Source organism: Protopterus annectens, chromosome 11.part0, assembly GCF_019279795.1.
Source record: "Protopterus annectens isolate FY-2018-M chromosome 11.part0, PAN1.0, whole genome shotgun sequence".
NCBI classification, from domain to species: Eukaryota; Metazoa; Chordata; order Ceratodontiformes; family Protopteridae; genus Protopterus; species Protopterus annectens.
The window spans coordinates 1,049,599,579-1,049,617,976 of record NC_056745.1 but is presented as its reverse complement, the minus strand read 5'-3'; the positions used below and the strand labels follow the sequence as shown (position 1 = coordinate 1,049,617,976).

General features: G+C 43.0%; 1 protein-coding gene across 1 annotated transcript in view; it reads left to right on the top strand.

Moving 5' to 3' along the window:
• Nucleotides 1-18,398, top strand: part of LOC122815018 (kinesin-like protein KIF21A) — a 1,294,913-nt gene that overhangs the window by 161,422 nt on the left and 1,115,093 nt on the right. The window lies entirely within an intron of this gene.

Here is an 18,398-nt window from a genome sequence, read left to right as displayed (position 1 = left end):
TTTTGTTGTATACTTAGGGTAGCAGCTGTACACCTTTCCAGCTGATTTGAGGGACATTGATCTGAATGTTTCACAATGTCCTTCATTGATCACTGTTGCAGTTTTGCTTATGGTAAGGGCATATCTTGCCAAGGACACCATGGTTCTGGCCAGCATACCAAAGCTTGCTCATTTTTCTCTTGCCTTACGTCTGATGTATGTCCCAACTGTGAGAGCTAAAGGTTACATAAGGGATGTAAAGGTGTGAAAGTCCTCAGAGCTCTCTTGGCGCCATTCCAACCAGTGAGACTATGTTTTTGCTTTGTGCTGTCAGTCATGGAGCCTAGTCCAGTTTCCACTGTGTGGAGGCAGATAAGTATCCCCATGGGGATACTTTCTATTTATTTTAGCTTTTTTGACTGAAAGGTTGTTTTCATTGCCTGCCAAGAAAGGTAAATGTGGCTGCAAGAGGCAGATACCCTTACTGGACACTTTTACCACAGCTGGTTTGAACTCAAAATAGCCTCCTGCAGCCCCCCCCCCCCAAAAAAAAAACAAAAACTGATACATTTTATAAGGTCCCTGACATACACAAGTGTTTGTACACCAATCCTTCATTAATTTGTACAGAATCAAGTAAGCCTACTATCTTTCTAATATTGCCCTACCTAATGATAAAGACATTAGGGCCATGGACAGGTATGGAAAGAAGGTGTATATTTCTCTGCACTTTCTTTCAGTACCATTAACTACCAAACCCACATGATTGGGTATCTCTTGTCTGTTCTGATTTGTATTAAGAAGTTAGTTTCAGAAAAGTCCTGAATTGGGCAATAAATCAGTTCTGTTACTGCTCAACTCTACTACCAAAGTAGCCAGACACACTATTAAGCGTAGTCATGAGTCTGCTGATGCATTTTCTATAGCTGCAACTACTAACTTCTTAGAAGCTACTTTTGGTTGAGGTTAGAGTCTTTGCCAAATACTTCAAGTGTAAACTGTTGGATGCCCTTCTTGGTTGTGAGAATCTTCTTGGACCTGCAACAGCTGAAATGTTTAAAGCCTGCAGGAAAGAGGTAGGGTTATGCCAGATTTCTTAGAGTTTTTTTTCTTCTTTCCTGGAGTTTAAGCTTAGCAATCCTTTCAAATGTTTTTTTTTTCTCAAAAGGACCAAAAACCTCAGCAGAAGAGTAAAACATTACTAAAAAGAATAACGCAAAACAGAGATATACCACTGTTAGATCTGGTAAGAATAATGCAAAACAGAGATATACCACTGTTAGATCTGGTACAGAATAACGCAAAACATTACTAAAAAGAAGTTTCAGGAGAAAACCAAATCAGACTTTAAGGGTTGTAAAGGTTGCTTTCCAGGCAAGTCTGTCAGTGTGTGATTATTTGCCCCCTCTCTCTCACTTCTCCTCATATTCCCTTGTACCTTGGTCTATCTCTTCACCTCCCCTTACCTTCTGTATTGGCCTATCCACTCTCCCTCTCCCTCCTTCCTGTGTGGAGATTTAAAACTTCATATCACTGGCCTTTCAACATCATCAAAAAAGGATGCAAGCTTACCTGACTTCACTCAACAAATCATTCAAGTTTTCCTCTAGAGCCCCCCCAATCAACACCTGATTTTTTTCTACTCAAAAAGAATTTTACTCGAGGCTTTTTCTGGTTCCCAGTAAGGAAGGCTCCCGGAGATCCATACTGGATTATGCCTTATAATTTAATTTTCTATTTTTTTATTTTTCGCTTTGGTCTTTTTACAGCTCCAGTGGTATTTGCCAGATGCCTAGCTCTTTTTATAGATATGTTCTTCGTGTTTCATTGTTGCAGTCATTACATTTGAGTAATCTGCTGGCAGGTTGCCCTCAGTCGGCCTGAATAAAGTCTTGGGTCCTGCGTCGGTTGCGGTCTCCTCTTCCATGATGTCAGGTCATCAGGGGTATAAAACATGCAGCTGACACCATTTTAATTGGTCGGTCCTGCCGCGCAGTGCCAGAAGCAGAAGCAGTCCACAAGTGCCGGTCGGCCAACTCCTGAAATTTTCAATTTCGAGTTTCCGAACCGAAGTCTTCAAACTAAAGCTAAGTACCTTGTTGGGGAAACTTTTTCTTGCTCCTTACCGATGTCAGTAAAAGTTAATAATTGCATTACTTGTGGGAAGCAAATACCTCATAAGAATTTTCATTTGTACTGTATTCCTTGCCTTGGCCCTGACCACAACGTGCCTTGCCATCGGTTCTGTGCTAAATTTAACCAATGCACTATTAAGCGTCGGTATATTTTTGCTTCAAGGTTTAACTACCCTGAAATGTCGTCGGTTAGCAATCTGACTACCAGAGTTCACAAAAAACACAAGGAAAAAGACAGAGACAGACAGTCGAGGTCCAAAACTGACGACAAAGCTTCTCCTAAGCCAGTCGCCGGTACTCAGGCACTTTCGCAGCCCCTGACATCCACTACTTTTGAGTCGCAGGCCTCTAGTGAGACCTATTCGGAGTCCAGTATGCTGCGAGATTCGTTAAGTATTGAACCCACAGATGTCTCTCCCTTGGATAGGTCTAGAGCCGCTGAGCAGGCTTCTGAGGGTGTTTTCAGACCTCAACATTTTAATATTAAACCGACGCCATCAACAAAAACAAGGTCAAAAACAACTTCTATGTCTAAAAAACCGACGCATGAGCCATGTGCTCAGGCCCCTATGCCTAAAAAACAAATGATCAAAATGGCTGAGGACTTAATTACCTTGATCAGGGGTTCCCAACCCCCCTTGCTAAGAGGCCTAGGCAAGGCACTGATTATGAATCTTCAGATCAGGTTTCCATTTCTTCTGATCAGGAATTTTCTATTCCACCCTATGAGGATTCTGATGCAGAGGAATCCATCCCATCTGCATATCCTCCTGAGGATTACGCTTTTGGAGAGACTTTGCATACTTTAAGGGAACATTTTCATTGGGAGAGTCAGGACTTTTCTGAATCAAAAAAGAGGCTAAGGGATTTCCTCCTTCTACCTCAGCATAGGCCTTTGACAATACCTCCTGTATTAGACATTGTGGATGATGTGTTCTCTGACTCAAGCATGGCTCCTGATTCCTTGCCTCCGGCTCCTAGTAAGCCAGACAGATATTACAGGGTTCCTGACTGCCACAAAATTATTTTCAAAAATCCTGCCACTGATCCTGAGTTTTTCTCAGGATCCCAAGGGTGTTAAGGCTTCTACAGCCAAGAATCCTACCCCTTCTGATAGAGATTCCAGGGCACTGGATAGATGAGGTAAGAAGGTGTATACATCTGCAACCTTGGCAATCAGGGCTTTAAACTGCCAGTTTCATATGCTTAAATATCAACAGCATGTTATGGGCTTACTGAAACAGAAAATTATGTTGATTTCTGATTGTGTGGAAAATAGAGTTACGGCATTTATTGCATGAAGCAGAACAGGTTGGAAAGCATACTTTGCAATGTGGTTTTGATTCTTTGGAGGCCTCTTGTAGGGCCACCGGTACTGGGTCTGTGATAAGAAGGCATGCCTGGCTCAAGGAGCAAAATCTGCCTGATCATGTTAAAGCTAAATTGTTGGATGCCCCTTTACAGCATGACAGTCTGTTTGTTAATAAGGCAGAAGAGGTTTTAAAGAAAATGGAAGACAAAGCTAAATCTATGCAAACTGTAAAATATTTTTTGCCAGTGCAGCCACCCAGGTTCAGTAGGCACTGGCCTACTAAAAATTGGTCCTTTCCTGTGTCCAACAGAGCCACTCAGGGCAAACTCAGGTGTTCAAAAGGATCCAGATATCAATCACAAGGATCCTACAGGTCAAAGTAATAGGGTGCCTCCACCTCCAAATCTGGAGGTGGTAAAGCACAACCATACAGTAAGCAGTTTCATTGACTTTCCTCTACCACCTCCAAGCACTTATCTTTTGGCAGCCCCTTTGGGGGGAAAACTAGCACTTCATGCTCAAAATTGGCAGTTAATTACCCAGGACAATTTGGTATTAAACATAGTATCCCAGGGGTACAGATTTCATTTCCATACTTTGCCAATTCCAAATGGATGGCCAGATCTCCCACAAAACCAGTGAGCAGAAGCCCAGAAACAAGTCATGTCCCTCATGGATATGGGGGCCTATTCAGCCTGCACTAGAAAAGGAAAAAGGACAAGGATTTTATTCAAGACTTTTCCTGGTACCGAGAAAAGACAATTCATGGCGTCCGATACTGGACTTATCGATTTTGAATACATTCCTGGACATTCCAAAATTCAAAATGCTGACTTTACAGCAGCTACTGCCTATGCTAGGCAAGAATGCTTGGTTAGTAACTCTAGACTTAAAAGAGGCATACCTGCATATCCCAATAAGTGAATCTTGCAGAAGATACCTCCGCTTCAAAGTAGGCTTTTTGCATTACCAATTCCCTGCACTGCCCTTTGGCTTATCTACTGCACCCAGGGACTTTACAAAGTGCCTGGCACCAGTAATTGCATTCTGCAGACAAAGAAACATTCACATTTATCCTTATCTGGACGATTGTCTCATTCAGGCAGAGGATAAGGACACTCTTCTTCAACATCTGGCATTTGTAAAAAGGCTCCTAGCATGCATAGGGTACACCATAAATGAAAATAAATCACAACTGGTACTCTCTCAAATGATTAGATTCCTGGGTGCAAGCTTGAATACAACTGCCCAGATGGCTTACCTCACGCCAGACAGACAACTGCAATTGACAACATACTTCAAACAAATTGCAGCAAAAAAACAGTTATCTGCAAGACAAATTCTGCAGGCTTTGGGGTTCATGGCATCCTGCATTCTACTAATTCCATATGTGAGACTGTATATGAGGAAACTTCAGTGGTACCCAAAAAGTTTATGGAGTCAACATTGTCACAGCCTGGAAACAATGATCTCTCTCATTCCCTGCCTACAACATGAATTTCTTTGGTGGGCAGAGACATGTCACCAAAACAAGGGACTGTCATTCACTCTACCCCCTGCCATACAAACCCTAACTACAGATGCATCAGATTATGCTTGGGGAGCCCACCTGGCAGGGAGATGCATTCAGGGCAAATGGAGCCCAAACCAAATGCATCTGCATATCAACCAGAAAGAAATGCTAGCTGTTCAGAATGCTCTGACAGCCTTCAAGGACTTACTTCATCCAGGACAACTACTGATAAAGATGGACAACGCCACAGGTATGTGGTACATAAACAAGCAGGGGGTAGTCATTCCTACCCCCTCTGCTGACTAGCCATGGCCTTGTGGAACACAGCCTTGACTTACCAAATACATCTTCAAGCTCAATTTCTGCCAGGAAAGCAAAATACTCTGGCAGACGACCTAAGCAGAGATCTTATGGACCCACAGGAATGGAAACTGGATCCACAAATCTTCAACATGTTAATACAGAAACGGGGAAGCCCAGACATAGATCTGTTTGCCTCTCCCCAAAACTATCAGTTGGACAAATTCTGCACGAGAAGTTATCACAAAAAAGCATGGAAATTGGATGCTCTGTCCTTCAGATGGAAAAACCTGTCAGTCTATGCCTTTCCCCCTATGTCTCTACATACTAAAAGTCAGACAGGAAAAAACAAAAATTATTCTAATTGCTCCAGAATGGCCTCGCCAGCACTGGTATCCACTTCTAAGGAATATGTCACACCTTCAGGAATGCATGGATCATGCAATCCCAAATAAAACCGAGACCCAATCCTCCAAAGGCAGACGTCCTGTCTGGTGTCTGGTGGACCCCAGCCATAAACAAACTATGCAATAGAAGGAGGAAGCTACTACATGATAGAGCAAAATCCCAAAAAGGGAAGGCATCTCTGATCAGTATTAGCAAAAAACTACGGGCACTCATAAAATCGTCTAAGGCCAGATTCGAGAGAAAAATTGCACAGGACACTAAGGATAATCACAAGGCTTTCTTTAGTTATGTTAGGCACCTGGGTGGGAATTCCCAGATATGCTCAGAATTAGTCCAGATATGCTCAGAATTAGTCCAAAATGACAAAAAATACACTGAACCCACAGACATTGCCAACATCCTAGCTGACAGGTTCAGCGCAAACTCCCACCCCCCCCTCCCAACCAAAAGGGAAAATATCTATCCCAGCAGAGTGCTGCCCCCCTGACATCTCAGATGCTCCGGTAAGAGCTGCCCTCTCCACAGCAAAAAACACAGCATCAATGGGACCAGACAGTGTCCTGGGCTGCGTCCTACATGAACTCCAAGAAGAGCTAAACCCAAACATAAAACTACTGTTCAATCTCAGCCTTACTACAGGATATGTACCCAAAGAGTGGTGTACAGCAACAGTGGTCCCTCTCCACAAAGGTGATGCCTCAACGGATCCTGGAAACTATTGCCCCATAAGCCTGACTAGCTTGGTCTGCAAAGCTATGGAAAGGATCATCATGGACCTCATAAATAAAGATATTGGGGACATACAGGCACTGGATCCTATCCAGTTCGGCTTTGTTAAGGGCAGATCCTGCCTCTTAAACCTGGTTGATTTCTTTGAAACAGTCACCAAGGCCATTGACGAGGGGAAGGTGGTCCACACAGCCTACCTGGACCTCGCAAAAGCCTTCGATACAATACCCCACTTGGGCATTATAGATAAGCTCACCAGCTTAAATATAAACCCCTATGTCACTAGATGGGTTGGAAACTGGCTCAAGGACAGAACCCACATGGTTAGAATTGCTGGAGCCATGTCAGACTCCAAACCAGTTACAAGTGGCATCCCCCAAGGCTCAGTCCTGTGACCTCTCTTGTTCGGTATATATTTCTCGGAGGTACAGGCCAACACGGAAGGACTGTGGCTGACCAAGTTCGCAGATGACTGCAAACTGGGTGCCATAATCGACTCTCCAGCCAACACAAGGATCCTCCAAAAGGGCCTCATAGAAACAGACAACTGGTGCCAGCGCCATGGCCTCAAGCTAAACGCCAAAAAGTGTATAGTCATCCCCTTTGGCAAAAACAAAGTGCCCACAAATTACCACATAGGTGGTAATCCATTAAGTACGGAAGAAGTAATTAGGGACCTGGGGACCCAAGTTGATGGCAATCTCTCATTTGACAACCATGTGGCCAAAGTGGTTAGAAAAACATTTTATATAGCCTACCTAATCATGAAGGGATTCACATCTAGATCAGGGGAGGTCATCGTGCCTCTTTACTCATCCCTCATCAAGCCCATAATTGAGTACAATGCCCCTTTTGAGATGTACTTTACCAAACACCTGCAGCAACTGGAAAGAACCCAAAAGTACCTCACCAAGAGGATTAAAGGGCTCAAACAGATGCCATATGCTGCCCGGTTAAAGAAACTCCAGCTTTACTCAGTGGCATACCGCCTGCTCAGAGGTGATCTGTGCCTGACATATAAAGCCATGTCCAACACGGAATTAATGGACATGCTGCACCTCAGAAAATCCAAATCCCATCGAGCTACGCGCTCGAGAGACTTGAACCTCAGCACTGAAATAAATAGGACATGCTGGAGGGAAAAATTCATAACCCAGAGGCCCCCTTCACTCTGGAATAAAATCCCAGTCCAGGTTAGGCAGAGTCCCTCATTGACTCTCTTCAAGAGGAATCTTGATGAGTGGATGGGAGATCATAGGTTTACCCCGGGTATCACTTCTGTGTCACTGTTAGACAGAGGCACAGTATACTAACCTCGAAAAAGGGCATAGCAAAATCAATTTAAAATAGGTGGCGAAAGCCAAACACACTCTGGCTAGGCTTATAAATGCCCTAGGGCAGATAGCCTAGTATGAACCTATGAACCTTCCTCCGTGGTACTTGCTTCAGACGCATCGCCTACTGTCTCAGCAGAACTATCAAATTCTGCACACTCAGCTCCAAACTCTGAATCTTGCAGCATGGCTAGTCAACTAATTATTCAAACCACATCTCTCAGTAAACCTGTGATGGATGTCATTTTGGAAGCCAGAAGGCCTAGTACTAGAAAATCTTATGCTGATAAATGGAAGAGATTCTGCGCTTGGAACCAAGGACAGGGAATAGACACAGCAAAGCCCAGTATTCCTCAGATTTTACAATACTTAGCTGAGATGCTTGACAAGGGCCTATCTTTTTCTTCAGTAAAAATCCATGCCTCTACCATCTCGGCTCATTACAACACAGATCCTACTCTCTTTTCTCATCCAATGCTAAAACAGTATCTCAGAGGGGCCAAAAATTTAAGGCCTCCCAGGAGAGCACCAACTCCCACATGGGACCCCAGTTTTGTGCTGGAAAAATTCACCCTACCTCCTTTTGAACCAGCAGCTGCTGCAGATATAAAATTTCTTTCTTGGAAGACAGCTTTCCTTTTGGCAGTCACTTCAGCTAGAAGGGTTTCAGAACTACAGGCCCTCATGGCAGTGGAGCCATTCAGTATATTTTACCCGGACAGGGTGGCCCTCAGGACCAATCCTTCCTTTATGCCTAAGGTGGTATCCAGTGTGGCTCTTAACCAAACCATTCACCTGCCAACTTTTTTCCCCAAATCCAAAGAACAAGGGGGAGCGGATTCTGCATTCATTGAATGTACACAGGCAACTAAGATTCTACTTAAACAGGACAAAATCTCTAAGAAAGTCTGAGCAACTACTGGTAGCATTTGCTGCAGGATCAAAGGGGAAGGATATATCAAAGCAGACTATTTCTAAATGGATAAGCCACTGCATTTGTTTCTGCTATTTGCACCATGGTAAACCTGTGCCAAAGGGGATCAGGTCCCATTCTACCAGGGCTGCCTCCACTTCAGCAGCTTTTCTCAGAGGGGTCCCTACCAAAGACATTCTAGAAGCTGCTACTTGGAGCTCTGTTCATATGTTCACAAAGCATTACCTGTTAACTCTCTTCTCTAAATCCAGGGCAGGCTTTGCCACTGCAGTCTTGCAGGGCCTTATAGCTGCTCCTAATGCTGTTTAGCTCCATCCTCCCATCCATAGCTTTGGGATTCTACCCAAATGTAATGACTGCAACAGTGAAACACAAAGAACATAGTACAGTTGTGTACACTTACCATAAATGTAGATGTTCGAGTGTATTCACTGTTGCAGTCCGGGTTACCCACCCGCCATCCCCCAGTCTGTACCTTTTTCTTCCCTTCACTATACTCAAAAGCCTTTGTGGTGTATTTGCTTTTAGTTGAAGGTAAATTTTATGGTTCTAATGTGCATTTATATATATTTACTGTTTGTTTATATATTTTTGACCTGACATCTGGGGCAAGAAAAACTGATTAAAATGGCGTCGGCTGCATGTTTTATACCCCTGATGACCTGATGTCTTGGAAGAGGAGACAGCAACTGATGCAGGACCCAAGACTTTGTTATTCAGGCCGAGTGAGGGCAACCTTCCAGCAGATTACCCAAATGTAATGACTGCAACAGTGAATACACTCGAACATCTACATTTATGGTAAGTGTACACAACTGTACTTTCTTCAGGCTCCAGGGTATCCATATTTACCCTTATCTGAATGATCTCCTTCATGCCCTTTCAAGTGAAAAGCTTTTTTTCTAAGACCTCAGGTTTACTATGGATCTTCTTTTAAGCCTGGGTTTCACCTGGCACATGAAGAAATCAGTCATTCTTCCTCTTCAGGATTTTTTTTTTCCATAGGTTGCCAGTTGAACTCTGTCTCTATCACAGCAGTTCTAATCTCTTGCTTCCAGTCAGTCTCTCTCTCTCTGTCTGGAATTGACCTCAGCAGCAAGGGATACTGAGAGGCCCTGGGTACATGGCTTCAGCTTTTCAAATGGTTCCTTTTGTCAAACTCCACATGAGGAAGATCTAGTGGAATCTTAAGTTCATTTGGGTACAGCATTGCCACCCCTGAACTTCTCAATACCTCTCTTGCCCTTCATGAAAAAGGAATTCCTTTGATGGATTAACCAGATATCAGTCAATCCAGGAGTACCCTTTGTGGATGTTCTTCGTGTTTCACTGTTGCAGTCATTACATTTGGGGTTAGCTGCTTGCAGTAGCCCACATTCGGCCTGAATAACAAAGTCTTGGGTCCTGCGTTGGTTGCTGTCCCTTCTTCCATGACGTCAAGTCGTCAGGGGTATAAAACATGCAGCCAATCCCATTACATCAGTCTTTCTTGTCGTGCGGTGCCTGAAGCAGAAGCAGTTCACAAGTGCCAGTCGGCCGACTCCTGAAATTTTAGTTTTCGAGTTTCAGAACTGAAGTCTTCAGCTAAAGCTAAGTACCCCGTTGGGGAAACTTTTTCTTGCTCCTTACCGATGTCAATAAAAGTTAATAATTGCATTAATTGTGGAAAGCAAATACTTCATAAAGATTTTAATTCGTACTGTATTCCTTGCCTAGGCCCTGACCACGACGTACCTTGCTGTCAGTTTTGTGCTTTATTTAATCAGCGCACTGTCCGTCGTCTGTATATTTTTGCCTCTAAATATTTCAGTTCTCTGTTTAATTATCCAGAAATGTTTGTTAGCTAATCAACTACCAGGGTTTTGAAAAAATGCAAAGATAAAGACAGAGACAGGCCGCCGAGGTCCAAAACTGCCAACGACGCTTCTCCTAAGCTAGTCGCCAGTTCGCCGGTACTCAGTGAGGTGCTTTCGCAGCCCCTGATACCTGCTACTTCTGATTTGCAGGCCTCTACTGAGACCCATTCAGAGTCCGGTATGCCGCAAGATGCTTCAACTGTGGAACTCATGGATGTCTCTACCTTGGATGGGTCTGGAGTTGCTGTGCAGGCACCGGCTTTTGAGAGTGTATTCAGGCCTACGGACTTGCATATTAAACCGATGCCTCCTTCTTCATTTAGGCCTAAATGTCGAACCATGCCTAAAGAACCAATGCCTAGGCCACATGCTCAGGCCTCTATGCCTAAAAAACAAATAAGAATGGCTGAAGATCTTATAACTCTAATCAGGGGAAGCCAACCTCCCCCTTCTAAGAGACCTAGGACTGAAGTTGTTTGAGTCTTCTGAACAGAATTCTTATTTTTCTGATTCTTCTGATGATCTGGATTTGCCCTTATCCACTTATGAGAATTCTGATGCGGAGAACTCTTTTCCATCTGCTTCCCCTCCAGAGGATTTTTCTTTTAGTGAAACCTTACATACTCTAAGGGAGCATTTCCACTGGGAAAGCCAGGATTTTTCCGATTCAAAAAAGAGACTTAGGGATTTCTTACTCCTGCCTCAGCATAGGCCATTAGCTATTCTTCCTGTACTAGACATTGTTGATGCTTTTTCAGAATCTAGTTTGGCCCCTGATTCTTTGCCTCCTGCTCCCAGAAAACCTAACAGATATTACAGGGTTCCTGATTCACACAATTTCCTTTTTAAAAATCCTATTGCGGATCCAGAGACTATTTCACAGGGACCTAAGGGCATTAAGGCTTCTACTGCTAAAAATCCTACCCCTTCTGATAGAGACTCCAGGGTGCTTGATAGATGGGGTAAGAAGGTTTACACTTCTGCAACCTTGGCCATTAGGGCTTTAAACTGCCAGTTTCATATGTTAAAGTATCAGCAACATGTTATCTGATTGCTTAAACAGAAAATGATGTTGATTCCTGACTGTGCAGAAAATAAAGAATTACAGTATTTAATGCATTCTGCTGAACAGGTTGGAAAACATACTTTGCAATGTGGATTTGATTCCTTAGAGGCCTCTTGCAGGGTTGCTGTTACTGAGTCTGTGCTCAGAAGGCATGCTTGGCTTAAGGAGCAATCTTTGCCTGAGCATGTTAAAGCTAAATTGTTGGATACTCCCTTAAATCAGGACCGCCTGTTTGGCAACAAGGCTGAGGAAGTTCTTAAAAAGATGGAAGATAAAGCTAAATCTATGCAAACTGTTAAAAATTTCTTACAAGTTCAGCCTCCTAGATTTAGTAGGCATTGGCCCTCTAAGAATTGGTCCTTTCCAGCCCCTTCCAGGTCTTCTCAAGCCAAACCCAGACACAGCAGAAACCCCAAGTTTCAGTCCAAGGGGACACACATGACTAAGCATTGGGGGGTTTCCGCACCCAACTCAGGGAGTGGTAAGAATCCCCCATATGGAAAACTGTCTCAATGACTTGCTTTTAAAACTTCCAAGCACTTCCCAGCTGAATGCTCCTTTAGGTGGAAAGGTTGGTCTGCAGGCCAAAAACTGGGAACTCATTACTCAGGACAAATGGGTTTTAAATATAGTGTCCCAAGGATACAGATTTCACTTCCACACCTTACCAACACCAAGCGAGTGGCCAGATCTACCCCCAAATCAGTGGGCAGAGGCCCAAAATCAAGTACTCTCTCTCTTAAGCATGGGGGCTATTCATTTGGTACCAGAAGAGGAAAAGGGACATGGTTTCTATTTAAGACTTTATCTGGTACCCAGAAAAGGCAATACATTGTGTCCTATCCTGGACCTTTCTACTCTAAATACCTTTCTGGTGATTCCAAAATTCAAGATGCTGACTCTTCACCAGCTGCTTCCTATGCTAGGCAAAGATGCATGGTTGGCAACACTAGACATAAAAGAAGCATACCTGCACATCCCTGTCAGGGAGTCTTGCAGAAGATACCTATGCTTCAAAGCAGGCGACATGCACTATCAGTTCTCTGCACTGCCCTTTGGCTTATCTACTGCGCCCAGGGTATTCACAAAGTGCCTAGCTCCAGTCATTGTATTCTGCAGGCAAAGGAATATTCAAATATATCCATACCTGGACGATTGTCTAATTCAGGCAGAAAGCCAGGACATTCTTTTGAATCATCTGGCCTTTATTCAAAGGGTACTGACTTGTCTGGGGTACACCATAAACGAAAATAAATCACACCTGGTACCCTGTCAACAAATTATATTCCTGGGAGCAAGCTTGAATACAACTTTCCAGATGGTTTTCCTCACACCAGAGAAACGGACTCATTTGACAACCTACTTCAAACAAGTGGTCACAAAAACCCAGTTATCTGCAAGGCAAATACTGCAGGCCTTGGGGTTCATGGCCTCCTGCATTCTTCTAATTCCATATGCAAGGCTGCATATGAGGAAACTGCAATGGTATCTCAAAAGTCTATGGTGTCAACATTCACAGGGTCTAGAAGCTATGATTCCTATCATACCTTGTCTGCGCCTAGAGTTCCTTTGGTGGGCAGAGGCCTGCCACCAAATCAAGGGACTACCATTCACACTACCCCCTGCCACCCAAACGTTAACAACAGGTGCATCAGACTATGCATGGGGGGGCTCACATGGCAGGGAAGTGCATTCAGGGCAAATGGAACCCAAGTCAAATGCACCTACACATAAATCAAAAGGAAATGTTAGCTGTACAGAATGCTCTGACATCCTTCAAGAACCACATTCTTCCAGGACAACTAATGGTAAAGGCGGACAACACCACGGTCATGTGGTACATAAACAAGCAGGGGGCTACACACTCTTACCCCCTCTGCAGACTAGCCATGGCATTGTGGAACACAGCCTTGAGCTACCAATTGAATCTACAAGCTCAATTCCTGGCAAGAAAACTAAATACACTGGCAGATGGACTAAGCAGAAACCTCGTGGACCTACATGAGTGGAAACTGGAACCAAGGATTTTCAACATGTTGACAAGCAAATGGGGGAGCCCAGATATAGACCTGTTTGCCTCCCCCCAGAATCATCAATTGGACACATTTTGCACAAGAATTCCCCACAAACTAGCGTGGAAAGTGAATGCTCTATCCTTCAGCTGGAATTTATGCCTTTCCTCCTCTGTCTTTGCTCTCCAAGGTACTACTAAATATCAAACAGGACAAGCCAAGGATGATTTTAATTGCACCAGCCTGGCCATGCCAACACTGGTACCTCCTCCTGCACAGTGTGTTACGCTTGGCCCCATGGTACCTTCCTCAGACTCCTTCCCTGTTCTCTCAGCAGGGGAACCAGATTCTGCACCCTCAGCTGCAAACCCTGAACCTAGCAGCCTGGCTAATTACCTAATCTCTTCTTTTCCACTCTCAGTAAATCAGTGATGGATATAATTTTAGAGGCTAGGAGGCCTAGTACTAGAAAATCTTATGCTGCAAAATGGAAAAGATTTTGTAACTGGAACCAATCTCAAGGGATGAGCACAGCAGTGCCCAATTTACCTCAGATTCTACAATATTTGACTGAGATGCTTCATAAGAGCTTGTCCTTTTCATTTACTATGCTCAAAATGCTTTTTGGTGTATTTGCTTTTTTGTTGGAGGTATAGCCTTGTATTATAGATTTAATTGCTTCCCATTAGGGGGCACCTGACATTTGGGGCAAGAAAAACTGATGTAATGGCATCTGCTGCATGTTTTATACCCCTGGCGACCTGACATCATGGAAGAAGGGACAGCAACCGATGCAGGACCCAAGACTTTGTTAATCAGGCCAACTGAGGGCTACTGCAAGCAGATAACCCCAAATTTAATGATTGCAACAGTGAATCCACTCCAACATCTGCATTTATGGTAAGTGTACAGAGTTGTACTTTCCTTTTCCTTACCAGGAAGTTTCCAGATATTCTTCAGACCTGGCATGGAGAGCATCTTCTGTGAACATCAAAGTCCAGGGTTCGTTGTTAAGACAAGACAGAAAAAAATTACATAAATTTCAAGGAAATGAAAGCTCTGATTCTGGCTCTTCAGGCTTTACACTGCATTTGATCTACAAGAACCTTAAGGATCATCACAGACAATACCACCTTTAATATGGTACGTCAGCAAACAGGAAGGGACAAACTGTTATCTTCACTGCAGACTTGGTACAGATCCAAGGGCAGATCATCATGAATGGATGCTTAACAGAGGGATCCTCATACAAATTGCGCATCTGTGGGAACTTCCCAAATACACCTTTTTCCCGTAGTCTGACCAGGCAGCTCAGACTGTTTTGCTCCAGACTTCCATGCCCAGAGTATTAAGAAAATGACCATCATGTCGATCTCACAGAAGGGGAATTTTTTTTATGTTTCCTCCCTTTCCTCTGATTCTGAAGGTCTCGGTGTAACTCAGGAAGGATAAGCCAAAGATTCTGTTGTGACCCCCTTTTGGCCCAGACAGCATTGGATGTTCATCATTTGATCACTGCTGAAGTAACCTTAGCTATATGTGTTGTATCCTTGTAAGAATATAACAGACAACTTCCAAAGCTTAAGGGCACATTCCATGCACCCATATAGTTAACCATTAAGAGCAGAGCTGAAGGAGTGGTTTGGGTGCCAAGCCCTCCAGAGCTTTCCTCCTGCCAAATAGTGCTCCATGGTGGACTTCTGAGGACTGATGGTTGGCTAATACGTCTTCATTGCTGGACAGATAGCTTCCCTTCAGGGGAGGGGGAGGCAGACCTTCCATATGTTATTTTTTTAATAGAAAGCTTACCTTTTCTGAAAAAACTACTACTTATATGTGAGGAAAAAGTATTTTATAGACAGTCACATAACTTTTAGTCACTTTTTACTAGCAGTGTTACTTTTAACTTTTGAGGAAAAATGTTTGAAACTAAGTTAAAGCTAGCTTTTCCTGTCCAAAAGTTGTGTTAAATTACTTCTGGGGCCAAGGTAGGTCAAATGCTTTTCACTTTTTTTTTTTTTTTTGGTGGAAAAGTTGACTAATACTTATTTCATCAGCTACTGCTTCCAGGCTTCCCTGGGATTCGGGCATCTTTTTTGGCTTTACCGTGGGACAACCTACTGGTTCCTTTGTTCTTTTTTTCGGCCATAAAAAGAAAAAAAATCTAAGCAGCTTTTGCCACTTCAGCATGATAATAAATTGCCTCAGCCATAGATGGGTGACTCTGCGGTGGCCATTTCTGGTTTCTCAGACCATTTATCTTTCTCCTTGACTTCTTCTGGTGTAGTTCCTAGAGCCACTATGGACCAGAGGTTAGACATCCCCTGGGACTGTTGTAGCACCCTTAGCAGGCAAGGGAGAACAATTCTTGTTGGTTTTGGAAGAAGATTGGGGGGGGGGGGAATACTTTTCGGTCTATCCAGTCTGGGATGCTTGTCCCTACGCAAGTCCTGCAAATTTAAAAAAAAATCAAAAAGTTAGATATTTATCTTTGTCTCAGTTACTTTGAAGAGGAGTGATTTATTGTGCATAGCATATGGGGTTTGTTCAGTTTCTTAACCCTACCATTTCTGGTGTTACTGGCAAGAGGAAAATTAATTTTTAACTGCCTGAGGATGTTCAACACATTGAACATGAAATTGATTGTGAGGGGGCAAATTCTGTTTTCTCTCTCCAGATTTATAATTTTGATTCTGAGGAGTGTGTTCCTTCGGACTAGAAATTGCTCCCCCTTCCAACCTTGGCAGACCTCTACTACTTCCTAGAAACCTAGCCCTTTGTTTCTCTCTTTGGCACCAGATAGTCTCGTGCAGATGATTTCTGAGAGTTATTCGTCAGGGATACAAGTGGCACTGAGAATTTATCCCTCCTTTTGAGGGGATTCCTTTTTATCCGTCAGTTCAAACTTTTTTCCCTCCTGTCATTCAGTGTCTGCTAACTCATGGGGTGATAGAAGCAGACCGTACTTCTTGGAAAAAGAAAGGTTTTTAGTCAGGAATGTTTATGGTGCCAAAGAAAGAGGCTTCATTGAGACCAGTCTGTGGTCTTTCCTTTTTACACCATTTTGTGAAGGTCTCAAGGTTCAAAATGATATTCCTTCACAACCTGTTTCCTTGCATTCCCCATTTAAGTTTTTAGTGACCCTAGATTTAAAAGATGATCATCACATTCCCAGCACACCAGATTTTCTATGTTTCTTAAGGTCTTCTGTGTATGGATCACACTTTCAGTTCTCTGCATTACTTTTTGGGTTATCTACTGCTTCAAGGGTATTGACGAAGTGTATAGCTCCAGTGATAGCCTACTGCAGGCAACAAGATATTCATATTTTTCCTTGTCTATATAACTTTCTCATCTTTACAGACCCTTTTTTTTAACGTTTCAGGAATCTCTTACTTGAGTGAGAGATCTCTTGCACAGACTGTGGGGTTTCAGAAAAATAAGTCTTGCTCGACTCATTCTCACGGGATTGTTTTCCTTGGATGTCACTTTAAAGAGCTTTTCTTCCACAGGGAAAAGTAGATCTATATTGAGATCTATTATTCAGTTTTCCACTAAACTCAAGGCCTCAGCCTGAGAATTTCTCTGGATACTGCAATTCATAACATCCATGATTCCTCAAGCCATACTCCACATGAGAAAAATTCAGTGGTACCTGAAATCAGTTTGGTCCCAACATAAATATCCCTTGACATTCCAGATTCCTTCTTTGAGATTTGTGAATCTTGTGGAACAACTTTCATGGAGAGAAGTTTTATCTGAGTATAGGTCTACCATTGTCTTCTAGTTGTAGCATAGTCTGTAACTATAGATGCCTCAGACTTTGGTGTCAGTGTTAGTAAAAGTGCAGGATCTTTGAAGCAAAAGACAGACCAAAATGAACCAACACAAGATATGTTGGCATTAATAAACACACTCAGTTCTCTCATTTGTCTGTGGGCCATGGTAGCTTGGGATATAGCTTTTCAGCGCACACTCACTTTACAGGTATCTTGCATCCTATCAGAGAATAATTTTGTGGCAGACAAGCTGAGAAGGACAAAAATAGATCCTTGTGAATGGAAACTGAGTTGGTTGGGGTGGGGGCTTCCAGGATTTGATCTAGCTATGGAGAACACTTTAGAGCTATTTGCCTTCATTTATAACAATGATTTGGCAAAACTCTGCTTCAAGACTCCATGCAAAAGCTCTTTTCTTTGGAGAGGAATGTTCCTATATGTTTTTTTTCCACACTATTTCCATTTTTATATCCAGGCTCATTCTGAACATTCAGAAGGACACTCCAAAGATCATTGCTGTGACCTCCTTCTGGCCTTGACACAGTGATTCTCCCTTCTTTAAGAGGCCATGGACAGTTACCACAAACTTCCTCACAGATTTCACCTGTGGGTGTTTGATACATCCTACCTCAAAACAACTTCAACTGTCTGGGTCATACTCTTAATTACTTTTAGGTACCTATTTTCTGAGGAAGTGCAGCAGGCACTAAATAACAAGGCAAAATAAAAATATTACTGGGCAATCATGTATTAATAAACAGAAACAATTTTCAAGTTCATGCTAAAACAAGAACCAGGATCCTTTTAAGGCTATTTCTCTAGTTCTGCAATATTTTTGTTGGCTATAATCCACTGACCTTTCTTACTCTATCAAGGTTCTTTTGTTGTCCATTTCAGCATGTATTCCCATGCATCTTCCCTTTTCAGTGCATTCCCATGTCAACATGTTTCTGAAAGGGATTTTCATGCCAAGCCTCCTAGAAAACCAATGGCTTCTCCGTGGGATCCTAATTTTTTTAGAAAAATTAACTCTTGCTCTAT